This window comes from Cupressus sempervirens, chromosome 6 (genome assembly GCF_028749045.1).
Source record: "Cupressus sempervirens isolate cs-2001-9-10 chromosome 6, ASM2874904v1, whole genome shotgun sequence".
Classification (NCBI taxonomy): Eukaryota; Viridiplantae; Streptophyta; class Pinopsida; order Cupressales; family Cupressaceae; genus Cupressus; species Cupressus sempervirens.
Window position 1 is genome coordinate 481,437,127 of NC_143123.1, and position 20,977 is coordinate 481,458,103.

At 35.1% G+C, this 20,977-nt stretch overlaps 1 pseudogene; it reads left to right on the forward strand.

Annotated features, from left to right (window-relative positions):
* Positions 1-815: 815 nt before the first annotated feature.
* LOC149553133 (protein NRT1/ PTR FAMILY 4.5-like) overlaps positions 816-20,977 on the forward strand; it is a 54,752-nt pseudogene continuing 34,590 nt past the window's right edge.

Genomic DNA, 20,977 nt, shown 5'->3' on the forward strand with positions numbered 1-20,977 from the left:
AATGAAGACAAAGTGTTCATTTGTTTATCTAACAACAGTTTTCAAGTTATAGTATTTGATATTGTTAGTCCAAAATGTGTATGGAATTTTCTCGCCATTAATTCTTGGTTGTTCAAAAATCCATCTATCACATATTGGTTGTGTTTGGTAGAAGTTTCCAAAAAATTTGATGTCTATGTTACCAAATGGTTGTGTTGTATGTTTTATTTCGCATAGTCTCCTGTTTATGTTTTATAAGGTTGTTGATCCTATTAGAAATATCTCATTGATTAAAAGAACTTGAAGTTGATCTAGTCTCTTTCTTAATGTATCCAAGGTGTCCAAGTCTAATGGCATGATGTTTGATGAGTTACATGGTAGATGAAATATGGAATGTGCAGTTAAGCCGCACTATGTTGTATGCAACCTTTCCAGTCGATTAAAAGAACTTGAAGTTGATCTCTAGAGTCTCTTGCTCAATGTATCCAAGGTGTCCAAGTCTAATGGCATGATGTTTGATGAGTTACATGGTAGATGAAATATGGAATCTGCAGATAAGTTGCCTATGTAGTATGCAACCTTTCCTGTTGGTGCGACAACAATGTCTTTTGGTTTGAGTGGATCACTTTGTAGTTATTTGTCATATAGGCAGATCAAAGCCTCATAGAGTAGTTTTGCTGTGAAGGTCTTGCTAGTTCCTACTCCTCCTATTAGGAATAAGTATAGTGGTTTATGTGGGAGAAGTCTTTTTGTCATAATGACATCTTTCAATATTGTTTGTTGCTCTTTGTTTAATTTTTTTCACATTCTAAAGTATTCTTGTGTGTTCTGCAAGAATGGATGTGCAATTTGTGAAAATAATTGATTCTGTGCAGTTTGAACAGTTTGCTTTGGTTGGGGTTTTCTATTGTACATTAGGTCATTAGCTAAGTCATATTGTTCTTATGTTGTTGATTCATTGTTCGATTGTATTTGGTGATTTAATATCATTGTTGCATTTTTTATTGTTCTCTATTTCGTTTTGTACGTCATCTATGTTACCCCATCCATAATCAATTTGTGCATTGAACATTTTTCATTTTTTGCTATTTGTGTTTTTTTAGCATTGAATGCATTGACCCATGTGCTGTGTTCTAATAACAATGTCTCCTCATTTACTCAAAAAGGCATGCACAACATAAGTTTCTCTCTATAATAATTGTCATAGTCAATGTGTGGATTGTATTTGATGAAGCAAATAATTTGAGGTTTTCATCTTTTTTGGAAATCAGTTGATTTATTATAGTAGAGTGCAGTGTACTCGGCTAACAATAAATTGTCTAGTGTGGTTAGCCTTGATATACATTTTTCTATTGTAGAAGGATACATGATGTTCTCAAAGTTATCATGTTCTTTAGCCAATAGTTTTTGACTTTTCAACATGAGAATTCTGTTGTCTGATGGTGCAGTGTTCATAAACACAGTTTTTCTTGATGATTTGTGTAATGCCAATGATAATGTAATATGGACAGCCTGACGACTAGATATTTGTTGGTAGTTTAGTAACGTATTTCCAAGTCTGTGTATGAATTTTGTTTTGTTGTCGTAAGTTGTTGTTGTTTTCTTGCGTAATTGTTGAAAGGCTAATGTTGTTGTATCTTATTTTGTCATATAGGAGCAACAGTAAGATGCAGTAGCATAGGCATCTAGTATGAATTGTGTGTCAGTATTCACATACCATAGGGATGACACTTGCCTTGCAAATATATTTGTTTAGATGTCAATTGGTTCTCTTTTTAGTAATAATACTCTTCTTCTTAATGTCATTCATAGCATTAAGATATGATCAGCTTCAGTAATGTGGAACTCATTAAGAAATTTATCAAATGTAACATCTATTGAATATTGTTTGTGCTCAAGTTGCGCAAAGAGCTCTCTTGCTTTCTCTTTCATTCATGTATCTATTGTCGGTAAAGGCTCTAGAATAGTTTTTTTTCTCATTGGAGGCATTGGGAAGTTGATGTCCTATATTTCTTGCAGCTTTTTGTGTGATGGTGTGTTTGAATTTTGATAAGGTTTCCATCTAGAAGTGTGAATTAGAAGAGACATATTTGTTGACGAAGTTTTTGATTTCTTGATTTGTTCATTTTCCATACATGGGTGTGTTTTTAGTCCAAACCATAAAATGTATATGTTCATTACCTCTATTTTGGAATTCAGTGATGAAGAAGTAGTCTGACAAATTTTCAAACAACTCTGTATTTGTTAACATCATTCTATGGAATGCATTAAGTCTATGATTGAAATATCAAGTGCATAGAACTAAATTTTGTCTTATTCGAAAGTCTAAATTTCTATCCTCTATAGTCTCAGTGTCTTTATGGTTATTTTTAGCATACATATCATCTGAGGCTTGCACTAGTGGTAGCCACAAGTGCTCAGCACATGTTAGTGTGGCAGAGAATGTTGGGGGTCCTAATTGCCTTATCATTCGAATATGTTTTTCCTTGTATTGTCCAAGTAATCAAGTGATGTATGAATACTTTTCAATGATTTGAATCTAATTGGTGATCATAATATTCGTTCAATGTTTGCAGGGGTGCGGACATCTTTTACCAACAACTTTTTACCTTTGAGCTCAGCTTTTCTTATGCAAACCCATGCGATAAAGGAGATTTTTTGAATGCTAAGTTTTATTGCTTTAAAGAAAATGTCTATAATATGTGTGACAAAGTCATTGTCTACATGCATGAGCTCCCATTTCACTATTTTTTGGAATGAGAAATTTTTGACAATATGTTCTGGTCTTGGATAACCATAGAAGAGAGTTGGAAAGTTCATTTCTTCTCAGTTTTGATCTTGAAATATTCTAAGAGGTCTAATTCCTTCAGAAGGTGCAATCTCAATTATCGTTGTGTCAAGATCTTTGATTGAATGAGTGTCATTGAACCAATGGATAAGTGATTCTGAGATTGGCTCATTATTCAGTCCATCATTGTCATCAGAGTCTTGCATTTCTATATTGGGAAGAGATGCTATCTCTTATTTTTTTTCCCCTTAGAGTGGTCTCCCAATGCTCATCTATGACAACATTCTCTCTAATATATGAGGGCATTCTTGCTAGAGTTGATAATGCATTCATCACACATAAGGGTCTTATATTACCTTGGGCATATGCATTTTCATACTCTAGTTTTTGCTTCAACCTTATTGCAATTATTTTGTTGTCATCTAATTGTTGAGACAATACTCATTGTACTTTATCAATATCTATAGGCGCATTTATGATTGTTCTGTTTAGGACATACTATGACCTTTTGTAATCTAGCTCTCTTATTTGTGCAAAGGCAATGCACAACGAGACAAGTCTTTCTTCTAGCAATGCTAGTGTATGGACTACAACAATACTTTGGTTCTTTCTATCCTCCAAGGTGCAATAAAAGGAGAAACTTTGCCAGATATAACTGCTTTGAAACATTGGGTATATACCAATTTGTTGATTTCAATTTTCTTTTCTTCATGTATTATTGGAAGAGAGTTGAAAGCATTAGGAAATGTATGATCAATGATTTGTGTTTTTTTTTGGAAATACAACATTTCACAATAGTTGCATGGGTTTATGGGTGTGTCTTTTATAACATTTCAATATGCTTTGGTTGATTTTGAGATTTGTCCATGTGGTGAAAGTTGTCTAGACTTGCATCTTCAAATTTGATACAAATGTAGCTGGAGGCTATTTTGTGCTCTGCCATTGTTAGCTTTTTCTTGGTTTTTGTTTTGTTGAACAAAGCCTATGCTTGTGCTCTTGCGTATTATATTTTTGAGGCAATGCAATGAATGTCTGCTTGTCACATGACCTTGTTGTGTTGTTATTAAGCATATTGTTGATAGATCGGCAGGTGTTGTAAATTGTGCCTAAGGTGGTTGACTTTCTATCATGGAAGATGATGATTGTTGTCTTTGGTTCTCATCACTCTTCTGATTGTTTGTGTGATGACGTATTATTCCTTTTAACAATTGTAGCGAGTTTCAAATGTTTGTATTGGTTGATGTTTCTGTTCTCAACTATGTATCCTATGAGATGTTAAATGATGTTGCAGGTAGTCGTGCAAGTGGTGCAGTTTGTGGCTCATCACATTGTGAGGAACCAAATTTATGACAACTATTATAGAGATCCATTTGCTAGTAGGCTTTTGTGCATAGGTGAAATCAGGCTTTTGAAAATTGTGGTATATTTAGTTAAGTGACAAGGGGAACATAAAGGTAATGAAATGAAAATAGGTGAGCCTATGCATTAAAATGCAGGAATTGACTGAAACAAAGTGAGTTATAAAAAGTAAATCAAAGGGATTTTGCAAGGTACTATATACATTTAAATTTGATTGACATGTTTGTAACTAGAAGCACAACTAGAACACTGGTACAATTTTAGTAGACAAAAGTTTATGCTACTTTGAAATTATTATTTATGGTAATTTCAAATTTTGCTAAAACAAGTGAAGTACTCGATAAGAAATTCAATTCATTAAAAGTAAAAAGAGAACAATCTTCCAAGTAAAATTATATTATTATTATTAAAAAGCTTAAAGGGGTTTGTAAAATCCTTGCTTGATTGATGAGTATACAGCTTGTACCTGACACAAGATTGGCTTGTCTATTTGTTGGTCCCCAGAAATCGTAACCAAGCCAACTATGTAGATGTTGCCTGTGTGAATAAAACCATTTCCGTGAAAACACTTTAGTGTTTTATGAATAGATTGCATAGATAAGGAATTGAAGAACAAAGAACTGTAACAAGCATATGTAGTTGCATTCATATTTATAATTTATAAAAAAGAAAAGAAAAGGAAATATTAGATTTTTATTTTTATTTTAATAAGATGTATTGTCTTAGTTTTATATCCTTTTTTAGTTTTTGTGCTTATAATATATGTTAAGTTAGTATATGCATTTTAGGTGAAAAGATATATGTTTGTTTATTTTTTAAATTTTAATGAAGATATTATTATATTATTATTATTTATATGTGTATTATTTACCTTTTCATGAAACATTTTACAAACAATTCTTAAATATTATCTCAATATTCTGTAGATCTATTAGATTTTAACAAAGTAAAAACAAAGCTATGAGAAATACATCATCACTACTCATATTCTTAATTAATAAATGTATTCAAAAGTTCATTTTTTGTTTTCAATAATTTAATATTATATTGGGAACATTCAAATATAATCATTTACATTTTATATTTTCTTTTATAATTTTGATTCTAATCTTAATTTAATACAAATAAATCTAAATTATTTTTATTTTCAAAAAAAGTATTCAGTAATCAAAATTTAATATTTTTCGTATTTTAGAAAGTGAGCCAAATAATGAAAGATGAAACGAATGAAAATAGAATGAAATCTAAAACTTAAATTTTTGTCTCTATCTATGCAATAATAAATAATAATTCATTTATTTTTAATTTTTTACAACATTCTAAATAATTGACAATTCATTTGTTTTTATTTCAACAAGAGTCTAAATTAATTATTTTTTTTGTACTATAATTTGTTTTTTCCCTCTTACAATGACAGTTGCTTTAATCTTAAAATAAAAGTCTAATACTTTAAATATTCTACTCTAAAAAAATCAATATCTAAATAATAAAATAATAATACTATTTGTTAGCATTCTCGATGTTGGTTACGTTGAGAAGGCAAAGTATATAAAAATTAGTTTGAGAAGCCAAGAGAACTGGAAAAGGAGAAAAATAAAATCACAGTTTATATATGTAAATTATAATTAATTAAGAAAACCCTCACTAGAACCATTCAACCACAGACATAGCCGCTTAATCTACAGTCTTCGGGATAATAAAATAAGTTAATCCTTAAATTTAAGGATAAAAGTAATTTAGTTGAATTATATTTGTACACAGTTGTATTTCTTCCCTATTCGTTGCTCCCTCCTATGCGAGGATTTGTGTTCGATTTTTCCTCCAATCTGTTCGGCAGTGTGAAACATTTGGCCCTTATGAGTCAATTTCTTAGTTTGGGCCATGATATTTAAGGGTTTCAAGTTTGAATCCTACCAGCGTCAAATTAATTTGTCTCGGGCTATATTTAACATTAAAAGCTATACTGAATTTTGAATTTTGACAATTGGATACTTTTTATGTGCAAATTTAGCTATTTCCATGACGAGGATGACGATTATTCTTGATTGGAGATGTTTCTACAACTTGTGGAGGATTTCTAGAAGCATCTGAAGAGAAAGATTTATGGCTCTGTGAAAATTAGGGTCTAGACAGAGAAAATGCAGGGAGAAGAGATACCATGGAATTCAGGTTAGGGTGTTTATTTACCTTTAAACCTTCACATGCATAAATTTTGAGAAACAAATTGGCCAACGTTATATCTGGATGAGTATTGAAATGGGACTTTAATTTCTTGTAAAATATATTCTATGGAGAATGGTGAAAAAAGTCGACTCCCCACTTACTTGGGCTTAGCGTGCGACTCCTAGCTAAATATAATCCGTATCTGGGACGCGTATCTAGCATCTGCAAGTTTCTAGCTTACACGAATTTGAACTGAAATCGATAAAAAAAAATGAGAAAAGCCTAGTTAATAAGAGACATTTGAAACAGAAATTTCAATACAAGCTTGCCCATGCAATACCTAATAAAGACTAACATTCTACTAATGTTTATACCTGATTTTGGTGAGCGCCGTTGGACAAGAATCGTGGCCACCGCTCTAGAAACATCAATAACTTGGAAATAATACAAGAATACGTTAAACCATACATCGCATATACTAATATCTATACCTGATTTTGGTCATATATGCTTACTAATTTTCTGGGTGAAAACAGATAGCTAAGCCCGGCATTCTGGGGATTTCAAATACTGATTTACAATTCTACTAGGTGCTTACTGAAGGGAATCGCAACTGCTATTGAAGGGTTGTTTCGTCTCCACCGCTTTTCTTTGAAGAAAAAAGGGAGGGTCGACCCAATGTTTCCTTTTGTTGAGTTCTCTAGGGTTTTCCTGAAAAAAAAGAGTCTTCATTACTGTTTGTTGAAAAAACTAACAAATATATGCTGTTCGTATCCATCGATAAATTTCATCTAGAAAAGCAAGTAGAACATGTTAGTGTAGTTTTTTATTTTTCCTATTTTGCTAAGTTTTTCCTACACTTTTAATAATTTCGCGTAGATTAATAAAGCATGTCTTATTAGGTGAATGGTTGTAAGGTGTCACCTTCCTACATGTGAGCATCCATTAGCTATCTTGGGAAGATACTTTGCTATCTTTAGTCCGATAAATGGTTGCTCCTCATTGGTTGGTGTTGCCACCTCCTCCCTCTTCCTAGCCTATATAAGCATGCTACTTGGCTTGTATTTGAATCTCTTGTTTTTGCATCCTCTTAATGCTATTTTGCTTCCAACATTTGCATTACTCTCTTGGAGACTAACTCTATGATGCTATTTTGATTTTGTATCATTTGCATTCATAGTTTAGATATTTACTCTTTGCACTAGTTTTCTGAGTTGTTAATCTTTTCAGATTCTAATATGGTATCAGAGCTTTTCTATGTGCAAGAGTAGATTTTAGTTTCCTTATTTGAGAGATTCGAGGGGGGGGGCTAATAAAATTTATTGTAATTTTTTGAAAAATGAAGTATGCTCTTCTCTTGCATCTTTGGATGATCCTGAGAATCAGAAAAGTTTTGACAAAAGCAGTTTTTCTCTAGGGTTTCAATCTCAAATCTGACAACCAACTTGCATATTTGGAGTTTTCAATCAGTATTGCAGGTTCCAGCATGCCATTGATGGACTTAAGAAGCTGATCCAGCATTTGCATGTCATATTTTGGTTGTTGGGGTCGGTTATTGATTTTTGGAGCCATTTTTTACTGTTAAAGGCGTCTAATTTACACTACAGCAACATCTTCTGTATATCAACAAGAAAAATGCTTTCTAGGTTTTGTTCGCAGCCCCGAGAAACCATCTGAGTATCTTTTAGATTTTGCATGCAAGCTGTATATTTTGTAGAATCGAGCATGCAAAGCTACAACCATACCCCTCTCCATTGGCAGTCGCAGATTTGAACATAGTTTTCAAATGTCTCATTTTTGCTCATACGAACTCCAATTTTGATGATTCTTGTTATGAACTTGGCTATTTTTTTGTGCCCTATCCACTAGTGGAGTTATTTTTTGATTTTCATGCATGAATTCTTCAAAAATTGCAGATTCTCAGCCGTGATTATGCACAGTTCTCCCTATTCAGCATTATGGGGGGGGGGGGGGTTCACCTATTGGCTCTATTACTTCTTTGGTTCGATTGAGTGATCTATGTATTCAATTTTGATGCAGAGAGTGATTCAGAGGACTCACCTCCTTCCTCTCCTAGTCATAATTCACAAGTTGATTGTAAGGAAACTTGGCAACAAAGAATATAACCGTTTCCACATAACCCATAATAAATCTGAAATAAACACAGAATTAAAATCCACATGCAAGAGAAAAGACAACATACCCACAAAATTGTGACACAAGATATACCTTGGGAAACCCTCATTGAGGGAAAAACCCAGCCTCCAAAAGCATCCATCACCATGTATTATTCAACAAAAATATCATTTCCATACAACCATGGAAGCCTTCATGGCCATAGCCACAACCGAGCAAACTATGTGAAGAAGCATGAATCCACACATCCCATCCCATGCTTTCAACCTTCACAAATGCTCCCTTGGCTAACCTGTCAAGCCTTGTCCTACTTGACTCTTGCCTTTTGTCTTCTCCTTGTCACTCTCTTTCTCTCTCTCTCACAACAACTACCCTTATGACTCCTTATATAGTAGCAAGTCCCACAAAACCACTAAGTGGTATTACATAAACCATGTGCTAAAACCATGTGCTACCTAACCCTCTGACCCCACATTTAATATTGGGCATTTAATTCTTTTTCTCCAATATTAAATAATTACATGAAATATTTTCACAATGTTACAATACAACTCATCAAGAATATTTCATGGGAATCTTTACATGTTGCACGTCCATCTAGGTACAACATTACATAATAAAATAACAATATTATGCAATGTGTGCAACACCCATTATCTCAACAATCTCCCACTTGTTGTATACATTGCATAGGGTCAATCCGTAGCCACATAAATGAACAAGGGAACAATCCCTCCCAGCACATCCACCATCATGGATCAAAATACACCAAGTGCTCCATCCTGGTACCCACAACAAAATCAAAGTATCCAGCATCTCGAACATGAATGATCTCACCTCCTATTATGCCACTCCCATTGGACATACATAGAAGCCATCCAAAGAGAAAACCACCCAACCTGTCGCATTAGAAGATCATAAAATCATGTACCAACTAAAAAATTCAAGCACAAATAACCTAATCCAAAGGTAATCACATGTATCCGTAGTTGTCAAAATATCCATAGCTGAAATAGCACCCACAGCAAAGTGCCAACCCATCCAACTATCCATACCTCCATAAAAGGTATAACAAGTGAATCTCATATCACCGACATATCCAATCTATAACCTGCAATCACAAGCCTCAAGAGCAATACCTGCCACATATATACCAAGAAGCTCTCACTGCAAAAAATAATGTCAAATCTATAACCAATTCACTCAACACATCTCAAAGAAGTGAATCCATGTAGTATCAAGGACATCCACAATACATAAACTAATATCCTGCAAGAACAACTCTTGTAACAAGTCTCGAATGTTCTCCCAAATTCACCACAACCAACAGAGGAAAGAGAAAGAAATAACCATGTCATCTCTCACATGACATACATGAGCACAAACCAGTGATCACAATCTCTAACCAATCTCAAATCCAATGTAAGCAAAACTAAACATCCAGGAAGATAACCAAGACTAGATAAACCATGCAAATCATAACTTGTATCATGTCCTTCTACACACACCTCTAGATGTAAACTTTGCAAGTATGATCTCCTCCATAAAACCCCAACAAGAAGCCTCAACAACACCCAAACCATACCATATAACTCATCATGGATGTAAGCCTCTCACAAGAAGATCAAACTCAATAAAACCATTCCTAAACCAAGGAATAACCATTCCTAATCCAAGGAATATGCCCAATATAAAACCATCTCCCAAACTCAACCAGCATAACAACATATGCACATGGAGATAACCAATGCTAAACCATCTCTCAAATGAACCCTCCAGAACTAACTCATGTACCATAGCTCAAGATCCATATCCATGAAAGACAAGCATAAATATAATGCAACTGAGAGAAACAATGAGCTATACCTCTCAAGTAGCAAACCGCCGAGTAGACCAAGAGTGGGGAATGAGAATGCTCATCAAGATACCCAAGTCTCCAACCAAGACTCATCTAAGAACAATCTCCTCTCAAGTCCATATCAGGTGACTGCCCCCCGGACTTCCTGCTGAAAATATCAACCATCCCAACAAATATTTCTCTAATCCAAGAGAAATCAGCGTCACCACCATCTCTAAGTATCCATGAGCACCTGTAACCAATCAATCCATGCCAACTCCAAATGCAACATAGCAATATCATGAAGTATCTAGCTTATGATCAATGTACTCAATACCAAGAAACTAAACCAAGATCAATGTCCAAGTTCCAACCATGGCCTTAGGAACATAAACATGACAACATGATCTTACCATCTCAACTAAAGAGATAACATGCTCCACATGAACATACTATAACATGTCACAACTCTAAACGCGTATCAAGAGTATACCATGACATAATAATGAAACCATCCTCATACCAAGGATAACATGCCAAATAAAAGCATAAACCACACCTTTGCCAAGAACCCTTTGAGTCCTCAAGATGCAACCATCTCCACACACCATGAAGAAAAACATCTCCACATACCAGGAAGAACCATCTCCACACACCATGAAGATAACCAAGAACTCCATGAGTCCTCAAGATCTAACCATCTTCACACACCATGAAGATAACAAGTGCACCATGCAAATGTCAAAGACGCTTCTGCAGCAACAGGATCTAAGACAAACCTCCAACATCTACAAACACTCAATAAATAAATCAATGCCAACAACTCCCACTCAACCGTGGTACCAAGTCACCTATGGCATCATAAAATCCATCCTCTCCAAACCAAGAAGATATAAACCAAACCAGGAACTAATCTTGCACTGTCACCCCATCACTGTCACAAGCTCCCACTAAACCATGTATCCAAGCTATCGATGACATAATGATGAAAAACCATCTTCTAACCATGAGAATCAACCAAGGCATCAAACCATCAAAGAACTCAAAGTGCACATCATGAGCTCCTCAAAAGAAATCAAATAACCGTGATCCTCAACCAAGAAGATATACCACCATAACTGAATCACAAATCTAAGCTAATGAACATCAAAGATGTACTTGTATAACCAATCATGTCATGCCAAAATCTATGACACCATAATCACATCCATGAACCGAGCATCTGGCTCTCAATATGTCCAACCTGTCAGCATAAAATAGTCAACCACAATCCTCCACCATGACTGTACCTGGTAACAACATCTCATCCCTTCTACATGAAGAAAATAGTAAATCATGTGACTTAGGGCATAAACAACCCAAATCCAAGCCACCAATCTGAATATGCATCAATAATGAAAGATCAATGGGCAAAGACAACCCATAACCAAGCCATAAATGCAACATGTAAGTATAGACCGCTTACAACACTGCACAACTTGTAGACCCAATAAGTCATCATGCATATCCAAACCAAACACTAATAACCATATCATCATGAGACCAATCTGAAATATGAATTGAGTATACAATGACATCAAAAACTTAAATCTCCAATGCCATAAACTCATAATGTTACCATAGTCAAAATATATCTATAAACTATTCAGATCAATATATCAACAAATAAATCATGCCAAACTTGCACCAAATCTGAACCAATGTGTAGAGCTCTCCAAGAGCTTTCCGTTGACTACTCGAAGTCCAAAATCTGACTCCGTATGCCCAAGTTATGCCCTAATCCATGCTCGAAATAAACAACATCTGACTTTAGGGCTCTTAAAACCTAAAAAAATCTCAAAATCATAAAACCAAACCTACACCATCTTGTAGTGCTCTGAATTAGCTTTCCAACGCCTATAAGAACTCTGAAATCCGATATTCTGAGAGAAAGTTATGGCTGTTTTACTAAAACTGTCTTTTTACCATTTTCAGTACAATTTTTCATTTTTAATTTTTTTTAGTGACGAAAATTCCGACGGGATTAAATTTGACGGCCATCATGCGCTGAAACCAAAAAACTCTTTCATTTTCTCTGAACATGGCCAAACTAGGGCATATTATATATTAAAATTTATGGAAATGTCGACCCGGATCCAATGGTGAGGTCTTTTTTTACCCAAGAGGTCATTTCTGCAAGCTACCCCCCAAAACTCTTATTTAAATGAAACATCCGAAAAAATATTTTTGTCCAACAATTTCACATGCCCAAATCTTTTAACATCCCATCATAATAGAAAAACCCAAAACCCTCAGATCTGCAATAAAACATTCATATATCTTGCCCTTTCTTTTATCCTCTCATGCATTCCCATGGATTCAATCTAGGGTTACAATAATAAAACCATAGCTCTGATACCACTTGTAAGGAAACTTGGCAACAAAGAATATAACCGTTTCCACATAACCCATAATAAATCTGAAATAAACACAGAATTAAAATCCACATGCAAGAGAAAAGACAACATACCCACAAAATTGTGACACAAGATATACCCTGGGAAACCCTCATTGAGGGAAAAACCCAGCCTCCAAAAGCATCCATCACCATGTATTATTCAGCAAAAATACCATTGCCATACAACCATGGAAGCCTTCATGGCCATAGCCACAACCGAGCAAACTATGTGAACAAGCATGAATCCACACATCCCATGCCATGCTTTCAACTTTCACAAATGCTCCCTTGGCTAACCTGTCAAGCCTTGTCCCGCTTGACTCTTGCCTTTTGTCTTCTCCTTGTCACTCTCTTTCTCTCTCTCTCACAACAACTACCCTTGTGGCTGCTTATATAGTAGCAAGTCCCACAAAACCACTAAGTGGTATTACATAAACCATGTGCTAAAACCATGTGCTACCTAACCCTCTGACCCCACATTTAATATTGGGCATTTAATTATTTTTCCCCAATATTAAATAATTACATGAAATATTTTCACAATGTTACAATACAACTCATCAAGAATATTTCATGGGAATCTTTACATGTTGCACGTCCATCTAGGTACAACATTACATAATAAAATAAAATAATAAAATAACAATATTATGCAATGTGTGCAACACCCATTATCTCAACATTGATGATTCTCCTCTAGATTCTCCATCTTTTGGTCCACTTTGGGCTAGACAGACCTTGCAGTTTGCAGGTGTTTGGGTTGAGGAATCATCAGACACCAAGCAGACTCATTCACAATTCCAAGATGCTCTACATATCTTCATTGCTACTGCCTCAAATCCACAGTCCTTTCATGAGGCTTCTGGTATTTCTAAGTGGGATACAGCTATACAGGAAGAGTATAGTTCCTTGATGAGGAACCACACTTGGGATCTTGTCATTTTTTCTAAAAGAAGAAAAATTGTTCGATGTAAGTGGATCTACCGGACAAAATTTGCAAGCTTTGCCGAGGGTATGGGATGCTTCATCTTTTGGGGGGGCCTCTTCCTCTCACTTGGAGTCATAATTTTCTTTGGGGAGTCTCTTTTCTCTCTCTTTTGGGGAATTTTATGTACATGGGTACCTCATCAGGCTTGACTTGCCGGGACCCATTTCTACATCCACCTAAGCTTCTCTTATGGGGGGTGTTAGTGTAGTTTTTTATTTTTCTTACTTTGCTAGATTTTTCCTACATTTTTAGTAATCTCGCTTAAGTTAATAAAGCATGTCTTATTAGGTGAATGGTTGTGAGATGTCACCTTCTTACATATGAGCATTCATTAGCTATCTTGAAAAGATACTTTGCTATCTTTAGTCCGATAGATGGTTGCTCCTCATTGGTTGGTGTTGCCACCTCTTCCCTCTTCCTAGCCTATAGAAGCATGCTACTTGGCTTGTATTTGTATCTCTTGTTTTTGCATCCTCTCAATGCTATTTTGCTTCCAACATTTACATTACTCTCTTGGAGACTAACTCTATGATGCTATTTTGATTCTATATAATTTGCATTCATAGTTTAGATATTTACTCTTTGCACTAGTTTTCTGGGTTATTAATCTTTTCATGTATGAATTCTTCAGAAATTGCAGATTCTCAGCCGTGACTATGCACAGTTCTCATTTTGGAAACTTCGGAGGATCATAAATTTCTCATACGACCTTGTATTGAGCCGATTCTTTTTTTGAAAGTGCATGATTTTTTGAGTAGGTCGCAGTGGTGCTATTTGTTTTCTTGATTATTGTGCCCAAGTTTCACTTTTAGCATATGCTCTTCATGAGGAGGCCCTGTCGGTTTTTCTTCTGTAACTTGAGCATACGGACGTATTTTTTCAATCCAAAAAATGCATCAGAAAGCTCGTTCTGAGACGGAGATGATGGTACAGTTTTTTTTAATTTTTGCTATAGTCTAGTTGCCTATTTTAGAAGTCAAAGCTAGATGTTCTATTTTGCCTTTCGGGAGCCATATCTCGCTCATTCAGACTCTTTTCTGGGCTCGCCAGATATCATTGGAAAGTTGGTTCTATGAGTTATTCAATTGCAGAGGTCTTTTATCCAGATTCTGCTCCAGGTTCTTTCTCCTTTGAGTTTTGCACTTTTGCACTCTGGCTGATTACTTGAATTCTTCAGGTTTTAGGATCTCTTCTTCTGTTCTTTTGGCTCACTCTTCTTTCTGACTTCTGAGCATTGTATGCTTCTCTTCTGTTGCATTTTTTTTCTGTAAATGCAGTAAGATAAAGTGCCTACTTTTGCATATCTAGGATCTTGTACACCTTGTGTTTGTTTGTACTCGCACTCAGTTATAAAGTGCCATGGGGGGTCATGATGTTTTGCCATTTTGTACTCGTCCACCTTTGTCAAGTGAATTTTTCTTCCACGACATTAGCCCATGCAGTGTGTCGGTGACACCGCCCTTTATCCTGTGCTTGTACTTCTATTGCACTGTTGGTGTTCCTGATTCTTCTTCTTGCAGATATTTTTGGCATTGCATTTCAGTGTTCCTGTCACCCCTCTCCCTATTCAGCATTGGGGGGGGGTTCACTTGTTGGCTCTATTACTTCTTTGGTTCGGTTGAGTGATCTACGTATTCAGTTTTTGTTCCTATGTACTAGGCGGATGTAGTGGCTAGGCACCTATGCATTTCGGTGAGATGGTTCATCTACTATATAGACACTCATTCATTCCTACCTTTGGAGGTCACCTCTTCAATTGATTAGCTCTTCAGACTTTGTCTTCTCTACCTGGTCATGCACTATTTCAATGGGGGTTCTAGTAGTTTCTTCTGACAGTGTTTGCAGCTTCATGCTTCAGAGATGCTTCATGCTCCTTTTTTGTTCCTCTCTTTGGGACATTTCCTAGATTGGAGGCTTAGTTTCCTTCATCTAGTTCTTTTTCTTGTATTGGGTACCCGATCAGGCCTTGTTGTCGGGACCCATTTTCCTGCTTTCATAGCTTTGCTAGGTTAGCATCCACCTAAGCTTCGCTTATGGGGGTGTGTTAGTGTAGTTTTTTATTTTTCCTATTTTGCTAAGTTTTTCCTACACTTTTAATAATCTCGCTTAGGTTAATAAAGCATGTCTTATTAGGTGAATGGTTGTGAGGTGTCACCTTCCTACATGTGAGCATCCATTAGCTATCTTGGGAAAATACTTTGCTATCTTTAGTCCGATAGATGGTTGCTCCTTATTGGTTGGTGTTGCCACCTCCTCCCTCTTCCTAGCCTATATAAGCATGCTACCTGGCTTGTATTTGAATCTCTTGTTTTTGTATCCTCGTAATGCTATTTTGCTTCCAGCATTTGCATTACTCATTTGGAGACTAACTCTATGATGCTATTTTGATTTTGTATCATTTGCATTCATAGTTTAGATATTTACTCTTTGCACTAGTTTTCTGTGTTGTTAATCTTTTCAGATTCTAACATAACAGAGTAGGAAACACAATACATACCATATGTCTTTCGCTTCAACTGTCACGTAATCTGAAAACTGAACCACAATGCCCAAGTTTATCTCCCCACAATGTTGGCTGCTTCCTACAAAATACGTTTACTCCATCTTTTTTCCTAGCTACATACTTCCTGACATGCCATAAATGCAAATTAAAGTCGAATAGCTTGTTATTTATCTTCAATATTATTTTTTCCAAAAACTACAAAAACCCTAGCTAAAATGCCATTGCCAATCATAAATTTCGAATTTCTAGTTTAAATTCAGATTTTTTTAATCAAAATGCAAAAACTTTTGAGAATGTTGCCCCCGTCTGAAGGAAAAACAAATAGGGTTGGGCAAATGAAAACATTAGTTCCTTGCCTTTAAAAGGTAGGAACTAATTATTTAATAAATTATAATATGTAAATGAAGATGTGATAATTATCAAAAAAATAAAAATTGATTTAGAGAATTCTAGAAGAATTGGAATAATAGTTTAAAAATTTATGATTTGTCAATTTGAAATGTTTAGGCTTATTTTAAATTGTTATAGCAATTCAAATTCTAATATATCATTTCTTAAAAAAAAAAAAGAAGATAAACAACCTAAGTTTAGGTGCATCATATAATATATCAATATTTTACCATCATAATTATTGATAAATATATTATTAAAATTTTCTGATTTGTACTCTATCATCAAATAAACAATATAAATAGACAAGAGCCTGCAACACAATGATATATTGTGGGCCTCTCATAAAGAATATTTTGAATTCAAATATACTCGAATTTAACATATAATTACAATTAATCTAAATAAATAATAATAAAAAAATAATAAATAACCTAAACTTCGACCTAGTACCTATAAAAAACAAAATAAATAACTTCTATAAAACAATTGTAAAACAAAATCTATATATACTTTTAAAATAAACTCTTTCATTATATAAATTCAATTATATTTAATTTAAGATCGAAGCAATAGATATATTATTAAGTTCTATTTATTATTCTTATAAATTTGACACAAAAAAATGCACATAAGAGCGAGCAATGTCACAATGTGATGAAATGTAGATTTAATATTATTAAGTTAAAATAACATGTAATATGGGTGAAACACCATCTCGATTGTATTTTGTCGCATGCAAATTGAAAGCCCTTACACAAACGGGATGTCTGTGTGGTCATCAATGTACTAGTCAAAGTCAACGCAGCAGCTAATCTAAGACCCCACCTCATCGTGTATTGAAGCCACTGTTTACACCCAATCAATCGACTCAGAGATCCTTTTTTTCCCTATAAAGCCTCGAAACAACGCTGAGTTTCTCAAAATCTTTGGTGTTTTGCTTAAGAAGGAATAAAGCTGTCCGCAGTGAATAGACTTATTGTATCTTCTGAATACAAAAATGGTAAATTTCAATCTATGTGGGACGTAAGCTTGTGAATATTTATTAAATTTCAGTAATTCAAATTTAAAACTTTCTTAATAAGGAAGTTTATTTTTTATTGTGTTGTAAGCTCTTGTGTAATTATACAGGATTTTTCATACTAATGCGATCTATGTATTTGCAGAATAAGTCGAATGAATTAGACGGTTTTGTGGACTGGAGAGGAAAACCTGCTCGCAAGGATCGCCATGGTGGAATTCACGCGGCCTTCTTTGTCTATGGTTTGTTAATATCTCCTTCCCAACAATTCTGCAGACTGTTTTCATTTGCATTTGATTCAACTTGTGAAGGTTTTATTTTAATAATGTTTACTGAACTTTTTTTTTTTATATAAATAATTTACAGTGATGCAGATATTTGAGCTCTTGGCTTTTCTGGCCATTAATATAAACTTGTGACATATTTCAATGGGATAATGCACATGGCCCTCTCTGACGCTGCCACCACTCTCACTAATTTCGTTGGGACTACTTTGCTTTTGGCCTTGGTTGGGGGATTCATTTCTGACTCCTACCTTAACAGATTCCAAACCAACTTCTTTGCTGCTTGTATTGAATTCATTATAAGCGTTCTTTTACTTCATAATTGGCTTAGTTTGGAAGTATTCATGACAGTAGTTTTGGTTTGATCTTTTTAACTGTTGATTAATAATGGGTTTGATTGATGTGTAGGGATACGCTGTGTTGTTAATACAAGCGCACTGTGAGAGTTTGAAGCCTCCTCCTTGCAATCCATTCGATAGGTCTTCTGTGTGTGAAAAAGTAAGTGGGGCGAAACTAGAGGTGATGTCATTTGTGGGGTTATATTTGGTGGCTGTTGGAAGTGGAGATGTGAGAGGGGCGTTGCCGCTGCTAGGAGCAGAGCAATTTGATGAGAAAGAGAAAAGAAAAATATCGAGCTAGTTGAACATGCTATTCTTGAGCCTCGTTGTGGGGTCAACAATAGGAGTGAGTGTAGTTGTGTGGGTGATGAACAACAAGGGCTGGGATGCTGGTTTTGGCTTCTGCTTAGCAGCTGTGTCCACTGGGACACTGGCCCTTCTGGCTGGAAAGTCAACATTTCGTATCGCAAGTCCAAGAGGGAGCCCACTAACTCGCATTCTTCAGGTACACTGGGAATCTCAGTTTGGGGACTAAAGACTCATATTTTTTTGGTCGGTAGTCATTTCAAATTAGATGGGTTCTATTAAAAGAAATTAAGTGGCTGGGCTTAACCAGCACACTCGAAGCGTTGACTGTTTCATTGGCTGGCGTGGCCCCAGCCGTGACTCATCCCAACCTTCAGTTCACCGTTAATGGAAGGCATTTGGTGAATGCGCACAAATTTAAATTTTAAACTTGCCTTTCATTCCCGCTCACCCGCGCATGGGTTAAGTTACCACTCTGCAGTACATAAGTTTGTCAGATATCGCTCTTCCTCACTAGCTCTCATCTCTACTTCCTTCTTTTGAGAAAGCACGCCTTGTAGAGGAGAAAGAACTCCCTGCTGCAGAGAACCGTTCTTAGGTAGACATGTTTGCAAAATGTAGAAGAGGATGTGAACAGCTTGACAGGAATGTCTTCACATGGAACGCTCTGCTCGCAAGATACGTAGGAAGAGGATTTGTCGAAAAGGATTTAGAATCTTTCGAGAAGTTTGGATTTATAGGAAACAATTTGGACTCCTCAATCTTGTTGGGTGATGCGATGTGCTTCCCTGCCTACAGGTGGTTAATTATGTGGTGTTCCATGTTCACTAACAGTCATGGTTTTTGGTGCAATGGCAAATGTGCCCTACAATTGGTATCAGAGCTTAGTAAATCTCCCTGGTGCCTTCCCGACCCGCGTAAGCACTTGGTATACGCGTCGAGGGGGAGATTGTTGGGTGATGTGACGTGTTTCCTTGCCCACAGGGGGTTAATTATGTGGTGTTCCATGTTCACTAACAGTCATGACTTTTGGTGCAACAGCAAATGAACCCTACAAATCTTTGCCAACATCCATCAAATTTGGAACATGCTACCATGGGAATTTTGTCAGATGTAATCGCTACTACTTCTCTCATAGAATTATACAAAATGTAGAAGCATGGATCTGTGAACTGCTCGAGATGGAAGATCCCCCAAAGAAATCTGTGTTCACAGAATATTCAGATTGCAGGGTATGCGGGCAACAAGAAAAATTAAAAGGGCTTCCGAAACTTTCAAGAAAAATCCATATGGAAGCTGTAAATGATGATGCTAAAAAAATTCCAGAGTCCTTCCAGCTGTTGTCGAATGGGAGTTCAGAATAGGGTATGAATATTGGTAAAAACATCGAAGAGAAGAATTTTGTCAAATGTTGTTGTTGCAACTGTTGTGCTACACATGTATGTAAAACATGGAATCATGGAAGAGACGTACGGACTGTTTGACAGTGTGCCTCAAAGACATTTGGTCTTCTGGAATCTCACGATTGCAATATACGAACAAAAGGATATTGTTTGACAAATATTAATAAACTTCAAGAATAAATGGAATTGGTAGTTGTAATGCCAATCATCTCCTATGATAGAATGGGAGTCTATTTATTAATTTTGCCTAGCTAGCGATTATCCTGTTTTCTAATCTATTCTCTACTATTTGAATTTTCTTTTAATTGTGGAATTTTAGTCTATTTGACAATCAAACATTGAAGTCACTTAACAATATATATCACTAACTTCATACAATCTTGCTTTTTCTTAATTAAGAATTTATTTATCTTAGAAATTCTTTACAACTTTTCTTTTATTTTGAAATATGGAAGGAGACTTTGTATTCATAAAGTTTATCTTATTATAACATCTCTTTAGATTGGAGATTGTGTTAGCTTATAATATATCATTAGCAATTGATTTATCTTTAATTTTTGAATTTTTTCCTTCTTTAGTTTTTTTCTTTACCAAATAAAAACTTCTTTACTTCCTCCCTTGTTTAATTTCCCTTCTTCTGTGTAGCAACCACATTTATAATATACCGTCCAATAAGGTCAAACTTCTCTATGTACATTATTGTCTTATATTCTTTCACTTGCTTTATCATTATAGTTAAATTTTCTATATAGTTATAATTTAAGTTAAAAATTAAATTTTATTTATTTAATATTCATGAATTGTATGTATATTAATAATCACACACATATAGAGACATATATATATATATATATATATATATATATATATATATATATATATGTAATTTTTGGTGTAGGAAAATATATTTAAATTTGAAAGACTATGACTCAAGATAAAAGGGTTAGAGATCATCAATCAAGACTGTCTAATGCTCAAAGAAAAAATAGCAAGAGAAATAAGGTTAAAGGATTTCAAGGTTAAGAGATTGGTGCAACTACATAAC